At 34.1% G+C, this 20,580-nt stretch overlaps 3 non-coding genes across 3 annotated transcripts; all 3 read right to left on the bottom strand.

Moving 5' to 3' along the window:
- Positions 1-12,589: 12,589 nt before the first annotated feature.
- On the bottom strand, positions 12,590-12,661 carry Trnac-gca (transfer RNA cysteine (anticodon GCA)). Its single transcript has one exon. It is a non-coding gene; the product is annotated as a tRNA-Cys (tRNA).
- A 4,809-nt stretch (positions 12,662-17,470) lies between these two features.
- Trnac-gca (transfer RNA cysteine (anticodon GCA)) lies at positions 17,471-17,542 on the bottom strand. The gene has a single exon. It is a non-coding gene; the product is annotated as a tRNA-Cys (tRNA).
- An 888-nt stretch (positions 17,543-18,430) lies between these two features.
- Positions 18,431-18,502, bottom strand: Trnac-gca (transfer RNA cysteine (anticodon GCA)). Its single transcript has one exon. It is a non-coding gene; the product is annotated as a tRNA-Cys (tRNA).
- Between the last annotated feature and the right edge of the window lie 2,078 nt (positions 18,503-20,580).

Here is a 20,580-nt window from a genome sequence, read left to right as displayed (position 1 = left end):
TATAAATAAGAATAAAACTTGTGCTCAAAATTAATCATCTCATAATCTTCTAAAACATTCAACCTCCCCACAGGACACTCAAGATACAAAAGGGTGCACCATACCCGGGTAATCCTACAGGGGGGAAGGAGTAAAAGTCATCTGCTCCTCTGGCAGGATAAACTCGTCTGCCCTCTGGCAGGATAAACTCGTCTGCCCCTCTGGCAGGATAAACTCATCTGCTCTTCTGGCAGGATAAACACGTAAACTCATCATGGTACCAACTTATATAGCGCTCTCAAAAAAAAAAAACTGCACAAGAAAACTGGAAGAATGAGGAAAACCAGCTCCTCAGGTCATTCCAAACAAACCCAAGACTCATTGAGCGATATTCCCTCGGTATCAGACTGAAAGTTCAAAATTCCTTTTATTTAGTTCAAACGCCAATATTTATAGTAAAAAGAACGAGAGAGGGAGAGCAAAACCCTAATAAGCTGACTCTGACGAAAACACAGGATATATATCAACTAAATCGCGCTTAGGTGATATCTCTAAAGCTTCAGTTTAGCTTTGACTCTCAATTAATCAGCAAGCGCCATTCAAACTCCATGAAAGACAAAACAATTTAAAACCGCTATTATTTCAAACAATGTGCCCGAGGCACTTACATAGCCGTAAGAAAACACATCCTCACGGAAAGGAAATATGACATCTTGTCAATTTATTAATTCAGTCAAACAAATACACACTGAATCTTTTGAATACAATGTCACAAAAATCAAACAATACAATAGGGTAAGGGATGAATATGGTTCTAAAGTACAAGGCGCACTCAGGACGAGAAACCAGAAGGGGAAAGAGGTTCCCGCTACTCATTGGAAGGGTGATCAAGTCCTCCAAAAAAAAAACACGGGTTGGGGAAATCCAGAAATTTTTCACAGAAGAACAAAATAGCAAAAAAATTTCCAAAACGAACCAAGAATTCAAGAACAACTACCATAATGTCGGTTGGGAATGAGAGAATAGGGGGGAAAAAAAAGGAAGGGAAGAAAAAGGAATGCACAAGGGGACGAAAGACGGAAGGGCGGCCCGGTAGAACCTCCATGTCGAAAGTTCTAGCCTGCCCTTCATCTTATATTAGCTCAGAAGTAGTTTCATCAGTTGATATAATAGAATAAGAATTTCAGTTACTTTAACCTATGGTAGTTGTCCTTATTTTAATGTAGACTAAGTCATGAGGAGGCTCACAGAGAGAAACAATAAACAGAACACAGTTTCTTGATTTTACAAGAATGAAACTTTGCCCTATATTTTGGGCTTCTCTTAAAACAATTTAAAAATACACTTACATCGTTATATCTTTGCTTCGTGTAAAATTTACGATGCTTCTTAATTAAACTTTTTACACTCTCTGAATAATTTTCCTATATTTTTAAATCTTATATCACTCCTACATACAATTCATAATAAGTATTAATAACAATACACATAAAGAAAATAGCTGAGGCCTAACAAAAGGGGAGGCAAGTAAGGGGTGTAGGAACGGGGATGGAATTTGGACAGAACCAACAACAACAGGTGGTCGACACTAAGCAAGCTTATGGTCGACCAAATGTCAGTGAGCGCTGACGGAACTGTCATGGATAGAAGGGGACTATTCTGGGGTTTATGTCATCGGTGTCAGGGATTTATGGAAGTTAGAATTTAAAATAGCACAACATGAAATTCTTTATGGTAGGTTACATCATAACCATGTTTAGCTGTTAGAATAGTAAAGTAAGGCAAGAAAGTCTATAAGGGAAGGCCTAAAAGAATTGTATCCTAACTCCAGATATCGAAGATATTACGACAATACCCATGTGGAATAAACGGAGGATCAAGAACTGGAGACAGACTACGAGAATAATCCATATTCTGATCCAAGCACCAATGGAGATTTCGAAATTTCTTCAAGAATCCTTTCTAGGAGAAGATTTCATTGTTTCCGTTCTTAATGTTGAAGTGACAATTCCAAAATTCATGCAAGGTCAAAATATTCTCACCAACAATAACGTTTTTCAACACAATGCCCGTAACATGTTCCTACACATTGAAGGTCAAAACTTTGATACTATTAAAATTATCTATCTGGAAAGTTCTTCAACATTTTACAAAATAGATCTTGAAAATATACTTCGAGAAACAAAAGAATTTTCTCTCTCGCGACAAGTATGTTATGACTACTTCAGACTGAATATATCGGACAAAACTTCACAAGAACTGCTTTTCCAACAGATATGGAGAGATGACCCTGGTCTCATTATTGTTGTTGGGCATCCTTCGCTTTCTTGGAAATTTCTAAACGATTATAACACGCGCAATCCTGGAAGGAAAGGCTTTAGGTTCTTGTTTTTATTGGATCTGAAAAATCTCAAACCAGCTCCTGCAGACTTCAATTTGCTACGGTTGAGATTAAATACTGTTAGCCATAACAAGAAACTCTTTTACGATGATGTGTTTGATAATGTTATCACGTCTTTGCAAGAAAGCAAACTTTCCACCGACGAAGAAGTCACTGCATATAATTGTATGATGAATTTCAACAAGAAAATCGATGATTTCCTCAATATTATCAAGCTCTTTAAGCGATTCAATCTTTTTAATGGATTCACGTTCAGTCGTTTTAAATTCAGTTTAGTTAAAAGGGCTAAGGGTGTGAAAAGAGACGAACGAAAACTGCTCGATGTTACATTTCAATACGAAGATAGAACTAATCAAAAGCTATCATACGTCAAGCATTCACATGATACTTGGGATAAGGAAACGATTCATGATATTTGTGCTGTGCCTGCTTGCAACAAAGGGGAAGAGAATATTTTTGGCAAACTGCCATCTAACAGTCTCGGTTTTTGGCATAATGATTCTTATGGATGGTTTTGTCAACAATGTTCTCTAAATCATTATCAACCGAATCCTACGAAAACCAAATCTCCTTGTGTAGAATGTCCAGGAAATACTCTTTCAACACCAAACAGAGATTCGTGTTTCGACCCTTATGTCGATCAGTTTATAACTTACAAAAATCATATTGGCATTAAATTGGTTTTTGCTTTGTGTGCTTTTGGAATTCTCTACTGTTTGTTTACACTTACTGTTTTCCTGAAGTATCGACAGACCGTTATAGTTCGTGGATCAAATTTCACCATCTCGTCAATACATATTCTGAGCATGCTTTGTTTGTTTGTTTTGGTGCCAATACCGTTTTTCATGCATTCTAGATCAGTCACCGTTTGCTCAATAGAGCTGATTGTCACCTCACTACTAGCATTTTGTCCTTACACACTTGTGTTTATTAAATGTCAAAACATGCTGCTGGCATTTCAATCCAAACTGCGTCTGACATCAGCAGCTATGAGAAGATCTTCGATGACACAAGTTATATTCGTGACAGTTTTTGTAGCCATTTGCACTTCAATGTTGACTTTCAGCATGTTGTCAAATAAAGTATTCGTTAGACTGGGAATCCAGTCGTTTATAACGTTTTTGTTGAAAGCGGGAAATTTTTATGTCGGGATATGGTTAAAATAAACGACTGGGCTAAGGTGGTTTCCGTAGCTTACGGGAGTTCCAGCAGGGCCCGCAGATTTCTGCGGGGTGAGAAAACAATCATATACAACAAAATACATAAACAAATAACAATTTCAGCCAATGAGAATTTCTAAGTGAAAGAAAAAAAAACAAACCAAAACAAACCAACAAGACCCCCTGAAAATGTTATCCAAAAACATGAAAAAAGAGAATTTTTATGAAAAGTTTGTTGTGCACAAAATATTCTAGACGACTATATTGATGCTCCTGACAAGTTTTCTACTTCCTATTTTTTACTGAATTAAGTCGTCTAGCATGCTAGACTAAGTATTCGTAGAAATAGTTGTCAATCACAACAGCTTTACAAGAAGTTTCAGATGTAACACCTTCCCTCATTTTACATTACAAGTCATATTGATTATTCTGCTGCACCTTATATCAACCATTCAAGCTTATCGTGGTCGTAATCTTCCTGGACCTTTCAATGAAGCTTTGCCAATCGTTTATTCGTCATTTACAAGTATTGTGACATACATGACCTATTTTCCACTTCAATTTCTTCAAAAAGACGAAAACATTAAAATTGTTGCTCGTGTATTGATTATTACAGCTGCTAACTTGCTATTTGTTTTGATATTTTATGGTAATAAACTTTACATCATATTTAGGAAACCTCATAGAAACACTCGTGAATATCTGCAAAAAGAGATGTTCGAATTATCAAGACAAAGGGTCGAATCGAAACTATCAAGACACTAATCAAGGACTCCTTTATTCGTTTAAATTGCATTTCATTCATAGTTAAGAATGTAAAATATATTTGAAAAAATTGAATAAAAAGCTTTTCGGCTTACGCCATCATCAGTTATCATACAAGTAAAAAGAAAGTAACAAATTTATTGAAAAAATTGGAAAAAAATGTGAGTAATTAAAAGCAATAAAAATTTAAGTGACGATAAAATATATTACAGTATAGGGAATTATTAAAAAGCTATAAATATCATTAAGTCTCACGTGACTCCATTTCTGAAAAGCATAAGGCTACGAGTTTCTATTTGGTTATTCAAGCTAGGTCCTTTGGTAGCAATAAAGAATGCCTCCAAGATTTTTCTTTGTGTTGAGAATTTTGACGCGTTGAAGATTGATTTCCAAACAAAAGAGTGACCTGGGTTGTTGAGTAGGTGTTTAGCGGGTTCTGATTTATGATTGGGGTTCCCATGTTCAGTCCATCTGACTTCAACATTACGATTCGTTTCCCCGATATAATTCTCTCCACAATCACATAAACCCTCATAAATTTTGCAGGAGGGATGTGGATTTTTATTCTTTAACGTGAACAAAGTATTTACCTTCCTTGTTTTCCAAAATATTGAAAGTTTATAGCGATTGTCAGTGAAATTATTGAATTTGGTGAGGAAATATTTAGACAATTTCTCGTTCTCTTCGCAGTACGGTATTTCAAAGGAGAGCTTTAGTTTAGCTGGTACTTCAGTTTGGTTAGTTTGACTCGGTTGAGGTTGTGTTGATTGTTTATCTTCAAAGGTTTTTATCACACTAGCAATGAATGGCTTGGGGAAATCAGCACGAATGAATTTATCTGTAATGACTCTCTTTTCTCTCTCGAAATTAGTGGAGATCCTTTTTGCTCTTGCTAGATCACTGTTGATGGCATTCCTTTTGTATCTTTTGGGAGCTTTCGAGGTCCAGTGGGCTGGAAGTTTAGCTGCTTTTCTATGAACAGCAGTTTCGAAGGTGTTGTCAGGGCATTTTATAATTTTTGTGTCAAGGAATTTAGTCGGTTGAACTTCACACGTGAAACGTAGTTTTTCATGTTGGTTCAAGGTTTCAAAAAGTTCATCTGGTTGATCCTTTCGCCGTCTATTTATAATATCATTTTAATTACTCACATTTTTTTCCAATTTTTTCAATAAATTTGTTACTTTCTTTTTACTTGTATGATAACTGATGATGGCGTAAGCCGAAAAGCTTTTTATTCAATTTTTTCAAATATATTTTACATTCACAACTTAACATGGCGAAAATTCACTTAATTCATAGTTAATTTATTGACATATTATACCAAAACTTAGGAAATTTTTTGTCGCTTTATACCATTTTTTTAAAGTTTGAACATTTCTAGGGATGGTTCATATGAACTGCTACTAGCCAATAGATTTATAAAGCCTGAAGGGCTAGATGGAGTGCTTTAAGCTCTTCCAAGCTAAAACAAGTGAATATCACAAAGGACAAGTTTTCGAAAACTTGCGAAGCTTCTGATTGGTCAAGTGCTAAAATTCTATTGCAATGTCACGTGACTTGGGTAGGATTTCGTACATATAACCTCGGCACACTTTTCCGCAAAAGCCCGATATCTAGCCCTTCGGGGTTTTACACATCTATGTTCCAGCCACAAAGTTTTTTGATTTTTTCCACCAACAGTAAAAGTGTTTTTGAAATTTGAAGAGTCTAAAATTGTCGTATCATAATTTTGTCGTATTATAATTTTGTCACGTCTCAATTCTTTTTTTTACAATTTTAGACATTAGCGTAGTTTTGACTGACAGAGTTATGCAAGTAGTATATAGCAGTTTCACTCACAGATTTATAAAGCCCGAAAGGCTAGATATCGTGCTTCGGCTGAAAAGTGTGCCGTATTTCGGTAGAAAATCCTACCGAGGTCACGTGACATTACAATGGAATTTCAGCGCTTAAATAATCAGAATTTTCTCGAATTTTCGAAAATCATAGCAACTATATTTCTTGCGATATTCGATTTTTTTTGCTCGGAAAAGCTTAAAGCACGACATCTAGCCGTTTGGGCTTTCCAGAAATCTGTATATGCATTGAAAGATCAAAAAGTTCCGTCTAATTTTATTTTGTTTTTTGGACCTACCCCGGTGGGGTGGTGGTCCTATAAATTAACCTTTGTCCGTTCGTTCGTTATTAGCTTTCCTCGTGATTGGCTCATTAGTTTTTTCTGATTTTTTGCACGAAGATGTGTAACTATAAACCCTCGAATGTGACGGAGCCCGATTTTCGAAAAAAAAGTTTTTTGGGCAAATTTGGGCCAAAAAACGGCTAAAAAACGGGTTTTTTGGACTTTGTGAAAAATTGGGTACCATCATAGGTAAAAGATGGCTCAAGCAGATTTTTGAAAAGAATAATTTTTTGGCTCAAAAAACGCATCTTTATCTATAAGAATCACTATTATGAAGCATACATCAATGTTCTTTAGCCAAATTACTCAATTTTTTGATGAGATAGATGTTTTTTTTTGCTCACGAAGTCTGAAATATGAAAGAATATTTCAAGAGTATGAAATTTTGGTTTCTAAACGTTTACTTTATAAGAAATAAACGACTAATTTCAATAGATCGTCACTTTTTGTGTTCTGAATGATTGTTTAATGGTCACGCTCACGTAGATATCAATTATAAATGTGTTAAATGCATAACCAGGTAGGTCCATAAAAGTATCACTTGTTTTTTGGAAAAGCCCAATAGGACACTGTCATTTAAATGGTACAAATCATGCACTATGCCAAAAATGGCTTAAAGTAAGGTTTTTGTAATAACTTGCCCAAATTACATCAAAAATAGCTCTTCAAAAGAGGAATTTTTTTTTTGTCTTTAGAAAAAGGTAGAGCTACGATAAAAAAGAGTGGAACAACTCTCCTAATTTATACTGCAAGAATATAAACTAAGAAATACTAAATTAGTTAGAATGTAAAAGGGTCCAAAGTTAGACAAAAAATTGTCCTGCAAATGATATCTAAAAGTTCCATAGTCTATCTATTTTTACCGCAATTACAAGACAACATTTTGTCCATTTAATGGCCCGTTTTGACTTATGCCTCATGTTTTTATCATGATTTGGGGTATAATAGTACCAGCTGTAGCTGTTTTAGAGTCAGATATAGGTTAAATGGTCCATATTTAGGACAATTAATTGTCCATACTTTAACTGTTATATTTTACAAAAAGGACAATTTATTGTCCTTTCTGGGACCGAATAACCAAAATTTGTTACCTGGACACTAATTGTAAACCATTCATACAGTTTTGTGCAAAATTTTAGCTTATATAAGCTAATACTTTTGGCACTATTTTGGAAAAGATAAAAATGGTATTCCCTAGCGTTAGAGCACGAAAAGTGGTTAATTTAAATTTATTTGCCTTTAGGATAACAGATTGTCCATCAGAGGGGCCGTTCAACGATTTTCATTTTAATCATCTTTTGTTTGAGATATTTAGAGCCTGATCTGAGAGGATCTTGAATGAACTTTTGTTTTAGAGTTGATTTTGATGACAATTAATTGTCCATACTTTACAACATCTAGGACAATTTATTGTCCATTTTTGGACCTTTTTACAAGATTTTATAATTGGAATCTTGTTGTAGGATAAGGTTCTTCATGTGTACAGATGTGTACCAAATTTCGACTTGATCGGAGCACCCTATCAAGACTTATTGATCTTGGATAACTCATTATCCTTTCAGTTAGGACAATTCATTGTCCTTTTTAGGACCGCAGTTCAAAAGCTTATATCTCTTTAAGTATACCTTTTACAGTTACGGGACCAGCATGGGTCCGAAAACGGACCTTTTAACTTAACCACAGGTATCAGTGTAGGGCCTAGTAGACATTTACGAGTCTTTAATTTTCAAAACTAGTCAGGGGTGTAAAGATGGTGCAAAAACAGCTATTATTTGTACCATGGATTTATCATAGAACTCTGGATAAACATCAAATAAAACGGTGGAGAGCGAACAATTGTCTTTCCATTGTTTTAGAAAACAATTGACGTTCTAGCTTTGTCCGCAAAGGACAACTGTCATGGCGGCTCGAAGGTCCCTGATTTTGAAAAATGATTAATAATCCCATTTCTAAAAAGTCCTGTAAGTTCTTGTTTTTGTATATTTACAAGATGCAACTTTGAAAATGAAAGCAAGAAAGCTTAACGAATACATTTATGAAATTAAATGTGGAAAAAACTTCATCAAACAAGAAAAATTGAGTAAAAAGCCTAGAATGACGCTGAAAATAAGGTTGCCAATATCTTTCCAATTTTTTCCTGGGAAGAGCTAGGATTGACATATGTTAGACAGGAGTATCTTGGCTTCATAGTGATATGAAAATCTTTTGGAGGCACGCGGTGGCATGGTGGTTTTGGCGAGGTGGAAGTTTGAAATTTTCTGGTGTCAACATTCAATTTCTTATACATAGCATGTTTGTCGCATCTTTCTCACATATCATAACGACATATCATTAGCAATCAATTTGATGCATTTGACTCTCTTGAGAGATCCTTATGTCTCATTTGGGAATTGTATAGCTGTGTTTTGATGAAAAATGCAATAAAAAAAATTACGAAAAATTATTAGTGAATGGAGGAGGGTGAACAATAATGTCATTACTGCGGACAAGGCTAGAACATGAGAAATCGATGAACAACCAGCTCGTTGTGTATCCAGAGTTCTATGATAAATCCATGTTTGTACCAATTAAATGACAGTGTCCAATATGATCTTCAGAGAAAATATGCAAATAATGAGTCTTGAAGGTGATGTTAAAAGGAAAAAGGAAAAAGACCTCTGCGCCATACTTTAAAGCCGAACTGAAAACCTCGGCTGTTGGGTTCTGTGTCTATTGTCTATTGTCTATTGTCTGAATTTCCACCGATAACTAATACCTACTAAAAGTCTGTCGCAAAATAATTTGCAATGGAGACAAAATAGGCTGCATCTTTTGATAAAATTCGAATTAGATAGCGGTTTTGTGCTTGTTGAAAAGATATTTAAGAGCGGAACATTATCAAACAGAAAACTTCAAAAAATATCGGGAAATGAAGATTTAACAAAAATTATTCAATAGAAAAATATAGTCTAAAGTTTATCATAGATTGACTTTGAAAACCGTCAAAAAAACTACAAAAAAAGGGCCCTTTTTCAAGTCGATCAGGGAACAGTTTTAAGCTGCAATTTTTGACTGTATGAATATTTTTTTCATATTTTTTTTGTAAATTTAATCGTATTTACGACTTTCTTTGATTGAGAAGTTTCCAATATCAAAATGAAGAGATCATATAACTATTCTACAAAAAGAAATCGCTATCTGATTCGAATTTTACAGCCTTTTTTACTCTCCGCTGCACATTTTATTGAGAAAAGCTTTTTTTGTTCGAGCATAGCATTTCCCTTACAGAGACTTTTCTGGAGTGATCTTTTAAAAGTCATTTTTTGATTTTTTTTAGACTGGAAAGTTGGTGCACCTTTATGTCGATGATAAATCAAAGGTTTGTCATTTTGTAATTTATTCCGTTACGGTTAAAGCCAGGACCAAGTTACTTTAGGCGTACAAACTTTCGCGAACAGAAACTTTCGCGATTTTCGCAAATTTTGGCCCTTTTCACGAAAGTAAATGTCTTTAAAAAATTCTAGGAAGGGCCATTCGCGAAAGTTTATGCTCGCAAAAAATTCTATACAAAATAGAAAATCTGCAATGCTGCAAACTTTGAATAAAATGTAACTTTTATGGCACTTTTTAGCCTGCTAAAAGACTAATAAGTCAAAGGAGAGACTTATGTTTTTTGCCAAACCAAGAAGTATTTGTCCCTCTAAGCCATTTTTTCATGTGAAAATTCTCAATTTTACGTCTTGATTCGCGAAAGTTTATGCTCGCAAAAATTTTTTTCCGTTAAATTGTATACGTCGTGAATTTCGCGATTTTTCATCCTTGCGAAAGTTTGTACGCCTAAAATATAATTCATAAGATGCAAACAAGTTAAGTCTATCAGCACTTCAATAAAGCCTCCCCCGTCAAATCTAATGCTATACTTCTGACTGAATAACTTTGCTTTCTGATAATTTTTGGTTACGCTGAGTCCAGTGAAGTAGACTAGATGCATTTGGCGAGGTCGCCATTTCGAAAGAAAAACACAAAAATTTCAAACAACAAAAATCTACTTGGTGGTGAAAAATATAATTAAGGATGGAAAACAAACATGATTAACAGATTTACAATCCTTTATTTTCAAATATAAAACATTGCTTCATCCTATTTTTACCTTGTAAAAACAACTAAAATCTGGCGGACTGTTTTTTAACAGGCCACCTAAGCAAAAGCTCAAAATTGAGAACAGCCATATACTACTGGGCCACTTAATCGCGCTATCCAGTCTATAAAAAAGCTGTAACCGTACTACGGACTAAGTAAGGTTTTATTGTTATACGAAGATAAAAATGCCGCACTAATTTAATGTTTACTCTAAAATACAGTTTAATGCCCGAACAAAGTTTCATTTGATACCTGATTATTATCGGTTAGATTATTCCGATTGTATTTTTTCTTTATAATCAAGCGTTAGAAGCGCTTTTTTGGTTGAAATTTAAATACAGAAGCCCTAGGTCGAGTGCATAATCTAACATATTTCTCTCTTCTTAGACTTCTCCTCCTGCTGAGGACTCAGACTTGATCATCAAAAGACGAAAGAACAACCGTAGAAGTAAGGAAAGAACTTTTCTTAGGGGGGAAATTTGACTCAAGCATGTAAAATAGGGCTCAGCGGGAAAACCGGAAAATCTGGAAAACCTGGAAAATGAAGGCTTTTTAGAAATTCTCAGAAAAACCAGGGAAGCTCAGAGAATTTTTTCTTTTTCTTTTCTTATTCAGATTCCATGTACATACCATACAAGAGCTTGTATTTTAGGGTCTTGAGTATCATCTGATTTTAAAAATTTCGCTCGTCGAGGTTAACCATGATGGCCCCTCAGATCCTTATTAAGTCATTATCATCAACATGAAAAATATGAACAATCAAAATGGCTAAAAACCCGGGCCAAGGTACATTCACTTGCCAAGTGAATTTCGCAGCACCGAGTGGGGAATCGAACCCTGACCTCCAGCGCGGAAGTCAAAAACGATGACCACTTCACTACTGCCCCTAAACTTATTAAAAGAGTTTATGAAAAAAGAATTTGATCTTTTTATCGACCATTCGATTCTTTTTTTCGAATGTTTTGATGTCAATTTCATCTAAATAGAAGTAAAAGAAAAAAATATTGGAACAAAACAAAGAATAAGAGGGACAAGTAGAGAGAGAAAAGTTTGTTGATATTTTCAAGTTGATAATAAACCAGTTATCACACTTTGACTCGTACAGAGTTTTCTATATTACGACGAAAAATTTGAACTCGAAAAGTATACCGTGTACCGTGTGATAACTATGGTTAATATCTAATTAAATGGTATTGAAAAGTTTTCACGATTGCATCATCAGTTACGTGCTCCAGTCAGGGAAAGGTTGCAAAATTTCAGAGAAAAATAGCCACATTTTATTCCACAACTCAGGGAAAATAAAAGAGAATCGTATCAGAAAAAAAGTAAGTTAAACAAGTAAGTCAATCCCTTCTCTTGGTTTCGTAGAATCGAAAAACGAGATGAGCGGTTTCAATCCATGGCAATCAGAACGACTTAACCAAACACATTATGTTGATATCGAGGTATGATTTGAAATGCAATTTTAACGAAAGGTGAATTTATTTCTAGTCTAGTTCATGCTACGAAACCTTAACCTTAAGAAATTTCGTAGGTCGATGTGATTTATGAAATGTTCTGTTAAATTTAAATTTCACCGTAATCGTCCGAGTAGTTTTCGCTCAACATCGTTGGTCGGTTAATGTCGAGATAAGGATCTCATGTTATCCAAGTTTGAAAGTCCTCTCTTTTGTTCGTGTTTTATTCCCTTTTTGGCTCACTTTGCTGCCTCAAGTGAAATTATTTTGGTGAATTCAAAATTCTCTAATATTATTTCTTCCCATTTGAAAAATTCAATCAATGCTTCGTTAAAATAAACTTTTTTCGTTATTTTTTAAACCCTATTTTTGTCTGAAAGACTGATTTTTCAGGCAAAAAAAACAATTATATTTACTCAAGTCTAGATCTTTGACTAACAAATGAAACGTTCGGTCTGAAACTTTAAAATATCCTGGTGTCTAAAATAATATAACATCACATTACTCATTCTATAATTTTTCAAAACTTAGGGGACACCCGGGTTTGAACCAGGGACCTCTCGATCTGCAGTCGAATGCTCTACCACTGAGCTATATCCCCATGAAGACGCTGTGAATGTGTCTGATGATGATTCATTTCTTTTATTTGATCAGGCGGAAACACTATTTGTCGTAATTTGATGCAATCTTGCATCATCATTAACTAGCGATTATTGTTTTAATACAATGGAAGCTTGTTCTCCTTATTCCTTTTTTCATTGATTTTTCAAACTGTTCAAATAATGAATCCTTACGAAAAATAAGGGTTTACCGTATACTTCAAATGAACGTCAACTCGAATAAACGACCCTCGTTAAAGAAAATTCTTTTTTATGAGGAGGGGCGTTTATTTGAAACAAGTAGCTTTAAGGGAGAATCATATTTTTTTACATAAAATGACATATTTGAGCTGAAAGAAAATGAAAAGATAGAACGAGGTTCCCTCTAAGAGTTGTCTTAAACTAATAAGCCCCCTTCTTTTAAACGCCCTCTCGAATAAATGCCCCAAAATCTAAAATATTTAATAAACGCCAAGGGCGTTTGTTGGAGGTAAAATAGTACTGATAAAGGGATCTGTGATAATAAAAGAGAGTAGGGAATAACCAATTTACATTTTTCATGCATTTATCAGATACACAAGTTTGAAGCTGTCAGCAATATTGGAATCTGCAAAGCTGGAATGTTTTTACACACCCTATATTCCACACAGGTAGCAACCTTCATCCTCGAACAAAAATTTATCAACTTTTCTACCCTTATGGAAGAAATAATTTCTATTGGCCAAAGCTGTAGTAAGGGTTGACAAGTGTAAAAGGTGATTCTCGTGTGTTTTTAAGGTTGATTCTTGCGTCCATTTGCACAATCGTTCTATTACTGCCGACTCGGACGTCTGTTAGCCCAGGGAAAAAATTTGAGGACTTTTGAGAAGCCCTAAGGATGATGGCTATAACAGGGCTACAGTCTTATGAAATTTCGACTTTATTGACATTTTGAATTCATCCTCCTCCTTTCCCCAATTAATGAAACCTGATAAAACCTGTATTATTTGAAGCTTCGATATTTCTGTTTATAGCAAGACCAATTACAACAAGATTTTCTGGTACTGGACATTAATATAACTAATGGGAGACGTGTGGTCACTTTGACGTCACGATACCAGGTATGCCTCAATGAATTGATTGAAAAGACAATTTATATAGTAATAACATGGTTTGGAAATAATAGTGCCGAGGTTCATTAAAAACATTTCGAAATAGCCTGAACGTAGTGATTATTCCCAAAATCAACCAAACTACCATGTTGTTCCTCGTTAACCCTTTAACGACCGATGACGAGATATATCGTCATCGCGTTCCGTGCCAAAAATACTGATGACGAGATATCTCGTACGCGCATTATGTTCCAACAATATAAAATGTTCTTAACATGCTCTTATTTTCACCTTTTTGTGAGTATTTTTTTTACCCATAGTGTAAAGGAAGAGCATTAATCTACGGTGCGCAAAGTCTTGGATTCAATCCCCACCGGGTCCTACCAAAGAATTCGTACTAAGTGCAAAAATGGTACTTGATACCTCTCTACTTGATGCTTAGCAATTAAAGAGAAGGTTCAAGGGTAATAATGCTAAAGGAAAAAGATCCCATACCTTCGTGGTAAGGAGGAGCCTTCGGGTCACCCTTGACTGCGGTCGCAAGACTTTCATACCTGGTGTAAGATCTTCTTTGTTTACAATTTTCTCGATATTTGAGTTGTTAATCTGAGTTTTTTATTTCAGTTTATTTATAAATAGGTCTAATCCTACTAAAACGTAGTTATTCTAAGTAATCTTAAAACTTAGGGGACACTCGGGTTTGAACCAGGGACCTCTCGATCTGCAGTCGAATGCTCTACCACTGAGCTATATCCCCATGTATGGAATGATAGTGTTTCTTGACTTCACATGACTATTTCACAGAGGAAAATCTTTTATTTAAGGTTATTCCGATGACGAAATTTATATCTAATTGCTTTTTTAATGGACAGTTTTCTACTTCCGCTGTGGTGGTAATCGTTCAGATTTTGTGGTGAATTTCGCAGACGGCTTGAACACTTTAGCATAGCGTTATTCACTGCTGGCTTTTTAAATAAGCCAAACTGTTTGATTTGTTCTTTCTCGTGAATACAAATATTTAGGTTCTATACAACGGTCTATTTCTTCTGCTTCGTTTTTCTCTTCCATTACTGTAGGACTTGATAGGTCTTCAAAGAAAAGCTTCATTACTTTTTTATAATTATTGTTGAATCGACAAAAACAGTAATATTTTGTATTGTTAGGTAGACAGTTCACGCTTTTTTTATAAGAATATACTTTATAAGAATATTCATGATGAAATTGGCCAGAAAATTTAGAATATGTTAGGAATACCATCATGGAATTTAAGACCTTAGAATGCCTAATTTACTATTAAAATTACCAATTATTCCCCAGCAATGCTAAAAGGTTCCATAATAATGCCAGATTTTTGCTTGAGATATGTATTACATGCTAGATTTTGACTGGGTTTGGATCCAAACCTAAGAATACCGTAAGAATATTTCAGGATGATTTTTCCCAAATAGCTAAAAGTATTCATGATGAATTGAAAAACACCATTCTTAAAAAAAAGCCATCGCTTTTAATTTACATATATTCTTGAGTACATCAATGCAAAACGAAAATTTTATGTTAGTATTTATTATCTGATAACGAGAAAATGTAAGCAGCTTTACGTATATCTACTATTCCACTGGTTCATACTAAGGATTATACAAAACCTATAATTTAGGGGCCACAAAGATACATTTGAACGTTAAATTAAAATTGCACCTTTTTTTATAAGAACAAACTGGAACAAACTATATAAGAGCACAAGGCTTCGGTGGCCAAAATCTTAAAAACAAGTTAAGAACATTTTAAGGCTTGCGGACTCTTAAAATACCTGAATTCCAAGGAAAATGGACAGAAATACTCACAAAATGGCAGAAATAAGAACATTTTTAGAACATTTTTAGGCTTAAGATTTAAAAACTTAAGAACAAGGAAAATGGACAGAAATACTCACAAAATGGACAGAAATACTCACAAAATGGTGGAAATGAGAACGTTTTTAAAACATTTGTAGGCTTTAAACTTAAAAAGTTAAGAACATCGGTAAGGCTTTAAAAGTTTTGGATGTTGTTATAAAAAAACGTGAATAACTTAATAATGTTAAAGCCTAAAAATTCTCCAAATCCCATTTCGAAACTTGGGTGAAAGTTTAAAGTTTCCATCCAACATCAAAAGTACTCCAGGGAATATCGATGAAAATTCAAAACTATATTTTAGGGCCTAAAATTACTGAATTACTCGATTCGAAAACATCAAGAAATATAGTGAAGTTATATGCACTAAAGAAGATACAAACTAACGACTAACCATGACAATCTGTAATAAGAACCCAATATACATTTTGGAAGAAAGAAGAATAAGATACAAACTAGGGACTAACCATGACAATCTGTAATAAAAACCCAGTATACATTTTGGAAGAAAGAAGAAGAAGATACAAACTAGGGACTAACCATGACAATCTGTAATAAAAACCCAATATACATTTTGGAAGAAAGAAGAAGAAGATACAAACTAGGGACTAACCATGACAAGCTGTAATAAAAACCCAGTATACATTTTGGAAGAAAGAAGAAGAAGATACAAACTAACGACTAACCATGACAAGCTGTAATAAAAACCCAATATACATTTTGGAAGAAAGAAGAAGAAGATACAAACTAGGGACTAACCATGACAATCTGTAATAAAAACCCAGTATACATTTTGGAAGAAAGAAGAAGAAGATACAAACTAGGGACTAACCATGACAATCTGTAATAAGAACCCAATATACATTTTGGAAGAAAGAAGAATAAGATACAAACTAGGGACTAACCATGACAATCTGTAATAAAAACCCAGTATACATTTTGGAAGAAAGAAGAAGAAGATACAAACTAGGGACTAACCATGACAATCTGTAATAAAATCCCAATATACATTTTGGAAGAAAGAAGAAGAAGATACAAACTAGGGACTAACCATGACAAGCTGTAATAAAAACCCAGTATACATTTTGGAAGAAAGAAGAAGAAGATACAAACTAGGGACTAACCATGACAAGCTGTAATAAAAACCCAATATACATTTTGGAAGAAAGAAGAAGAAGATACAAACTAACGACTAACCATGACAATCTGTAATAAGAACCCAGTATACATTTTGGAAGAAATAAATAAAAAAAGAGTAAAAAACAAAAATAATGCACAAGACACAAAAGGAAGTGATAAGCAGAAGACCGAAGTCTGAGATCAGGTGCGGTACCTTGAGTAAGCATCTCCTGCCACTCTAGAGTCACCCGGTCAGCTTAACAAGAAGAAAGAAATTAAAATATAGGCGCAAAGTCTGACTATATAGTTAAGTACAGCAGAAAGGGAAAGGTTGAAAAAGTCAATTTTTTTGAGAAATAATTTTTGGGAATAAATAAAGATACAATTAAGTTTCAAACATTGCAAAAATTTGGAAAAATATTTGTTACTAAAGATCTTCAGAAGAATTTTTGATTTAACCTACATTTTGGTGTAATTGTAAAAGTCGCATCGCTTCTTTATTATGTTGTAATTTTCGAATTGTATTTGTCTAAGTTGGTCGCAATCGAAGCTAGATTTTTACTTTTCATACGAACACTTGGGAGAAAATGAAATTAATTCATGTTTTGCAGTATTTTGAGAAAAAAATTTGCAGTAATTTTGAAACTAAGGCTTCAGCTGCTTTATGAAAAGAACCCAAAGCAAAGGTAATAAGACAAATGTAGGAAAACTTAGGGGACACCCGGGTTTGAACCAGGGACCTCTCGATCTGCAGTCGAATGCTCTACCACTGAGCTATATCCCCATGTTTGAGGAAACAGTATTTTTCATGTTAAATGTTATTTCACAGCGGAAAATCTTTTATTTGAGATTATTCTTGTGACGAAATTTATAATTGCTTTTTTAATGGACAGTTTTCTACTTCCTCTGTAGTGGTAATCGTTCAGATTTTGTGGTGAATTTCGCAGACGGCTTGAACACTGCTAGCTTTTTAAATAAGCCAAACTGTTTGATTTGTTCTTTCTCGTGAATACAAATATTTAGGTTCTATACAACGGTCTATTTCTTCTGCTTCGTTTTTCTCTTCCATTACTGTAGGACTTGATAGGTTTTCAAAGAAAAGCTTCATTACTTTTTTATAATTATTGTTTAATCGACAAAAACAGCAACATTTTGCATTTTTAGGTAGACAGTTTTTTTATAAGAATATACTTCATAAGAATATTCATGATGAAATTGGCAAAAGAATTAAGAATATGGTAAGAATACAGTACCATTATCATGGGATTTGGCAATTGAACCTAAGAATGCCAAAAATCGTTTTTTATAATAACAAACTGGAACAAACTATGGCTTTAGTGGCCAAAATCTTAAAAACAAGTTAAGAAAGTTTTATGGCTTGCGGACACCCGAATTCTATGGAAAATGGAAAAAATAAAAATATGTTTCGATCATTTTAGGCTTAAAACTATAGAATATCCGTAAGGCTTTAAAAGTTTTAGATGTTTTTATAAAAAAATGTGAATAATTTAACGATGTTAAAGCTCAAAATTCTGAAAAAATTTGGTCCACAATGGAAGCTAAATTTTTACTTGCCCTACGAACACTCAGGAGAAAAAGAAATTAATTCAACCAGTTATTTTATGAAAACAGCCCAAAGCAAAGGTAATAAGACAAAGATGTATGAAAACTTAGGGGACACCCGGGTTTGAACCAGGGACCTCTCGATCTGCAGTCGAATGCTCTACCACTGAGCTATATCCCCTTGTATGAGGGAACGGCATTTTTTCATTATAAATGTTATTTCTCAGCGGAAAATCTTTAATTTGAGATCATTCCGATGACGAAATTTAATTGCTTTTTTAGTGGACAGTTTTCTACTTCCGCTGTAATGGAAGTAGTAATTTTAAAGCTTACTAGCCGTTATAAAACACTAGAAAACGCACGAGTTACTGCTAAGACTTCTTGAATAGGCCAATGTTTGATTTGTAGATTCTCGTGAAATAATATTAAATATTTAACCAGGTTATCAAAATATTATTTGACGATCATAGATATCCTATTAAAACATTCCAATGTTTATTATCTTGAATGAACTTAACAGAAATCACTAAGAGTTACCTCAAAGCTAGACGAAGCTATCGTCCGTTTAAAGGTCAGTAAACGCGAGAAAGAGCTAGGGCGTCAGGGCGGTTTACGGGAAAAAAGTGGCGGTAGAGTTTTGGAACTGTAAACATCTCCGCCACTGCTTACTCCACCCGAATTTATCACGCCTCTCCTAAACTATTCCCTTTTTTAGTGATCTTGTGTAGACGATAGGATCGTCTACCTCAAAGCTCGAGAAAAATTGGAACCAACTTCACCTTTTTTTTATTCTATAAGAACAAAGTATATAAGAACACAAGGCTTCGAGACCAAATTTTTTTAAGCATTGCACCAAAAAACTTAATGTTGAAAATAAGAACATTTAAGAATATTTTAAGCCTTAAAACCCAAAAAATTAAGAGCTCCCAAAGGCTTCAATACTTTTTGACGTTCTAATGAAAAAGGTGTCAAGGTTTGCAGGCCCACCCTTTGATAAATGCACCTTATCTTTTTTTAATGATGTAAAGTTTTTTCAAACCATAAAAAACAAATTAAAAGCAAAATAGAATACTGATCTTATTTGACCATTTTTAGTAAGCATCCTAAGAATTAGTAAGATTAAAGCTTATCCTAAATGTTTCGAAAATTTACGCCTTGATAAAATTTGCTCTTATAATACGTATACACGTTGGCTCACTTGATTTAATTGTCTCTAGCTCTTCTATCAAAAATAGAGCGTAGCTGTCTCAAAGTATCGCCAGAAAGTGCTTGTGAAATTATTTTATCTTTAACTGTATTAATTATAATAAACGTTTTTCGGACCTACCTGGAAGTCCTATAAATTAATCACATGATAACGAGTGCAATTCGGAACAAAAAAATCACGAGTGCAATTTTCGAATTGTACGAGTTATCATGTGATTATGAACTAATCGCACAATGTTTTTCACTACTTTTTCCCAGTTAGGAAAGTAAATTACAGAAATTACACTGAGAGTTTTATACTTTTCTCTTCTCTTTTAATATGTCTTTCTTTTATTGTTGTTTATTGATTTTCTTTCTCACAAAATAAATTTCGAATGCAATTAAAACGTTCGATGCAAAAAAAGTGTAAGAAAAAACATTAAAATCTATTTTGCAAACATTGGCGCGGCATTGGAGAGTGTGATTAACGATTGATTGCTCTCTACAGGATGCAATTAACGATTAATTGCTCTCTTTGAGGGCGTGCCAAATAAGAAAAAATAACCCATCGTGCGATTAATATGAAAAAGCTAATTTTCGGAAAGAAAATTATGGCACCAACTTGCAAAATTTTATCAAGTTTTTGTTTCTACATTACCTTCATTAAACTTTTGTTATTCGTTTTATAAACAGGTAGGTCCATAAAAGTATCACTTGTTCTCTTTTATAAGCACATCCAAATTTTTTAAAGCTTTCGAATGTTCTTAACTTTTTGGGTTTTAAGCTTAAAAATGTTTTTAACATGTTCTTATTTTCACCATTTTGTGAGTATTTTTGCACATTTTCGTAAGGAATTTATTTGATCATCGAAGCCTTATACTTATATAAAGAATGTGTACTGGGTGTTCAGAAACTGTTGGATAGTTAAAAGTGTCTAAGTCAGTGAAACGAGTTTACATTTTACATTTCTTATGTTTTAGATTTCCAACCAAGCTTCCAGGGAGTTGAGTTTCTCGGACGTGAAAGGGACAACAACATTTCTCTCAGTGGATTCGTGTACAAACAGCTGCATTC

This window comes from Clytia hemisphaerica, unplaced genomic scaffold (assembly GCF_902728285.1).
Source record: "Clytia hemisphaerica strain Z4C2 unplaced genomic scaffold, Clytia hemisphaerica genome assembly, whole genome shotgun sequence".
Classification (NCBI taxonomy): Eukaryota; Metazoa; Cnidaria; class Hydrozoa; order Leptothecata; family Clytiidae; genus Clytia; species Clytia hemisphaerica.
Note: the sequence above shows the minus strand (reverse complement) of the source record. Positions and strands in the feature narration are given on the sequence as shown.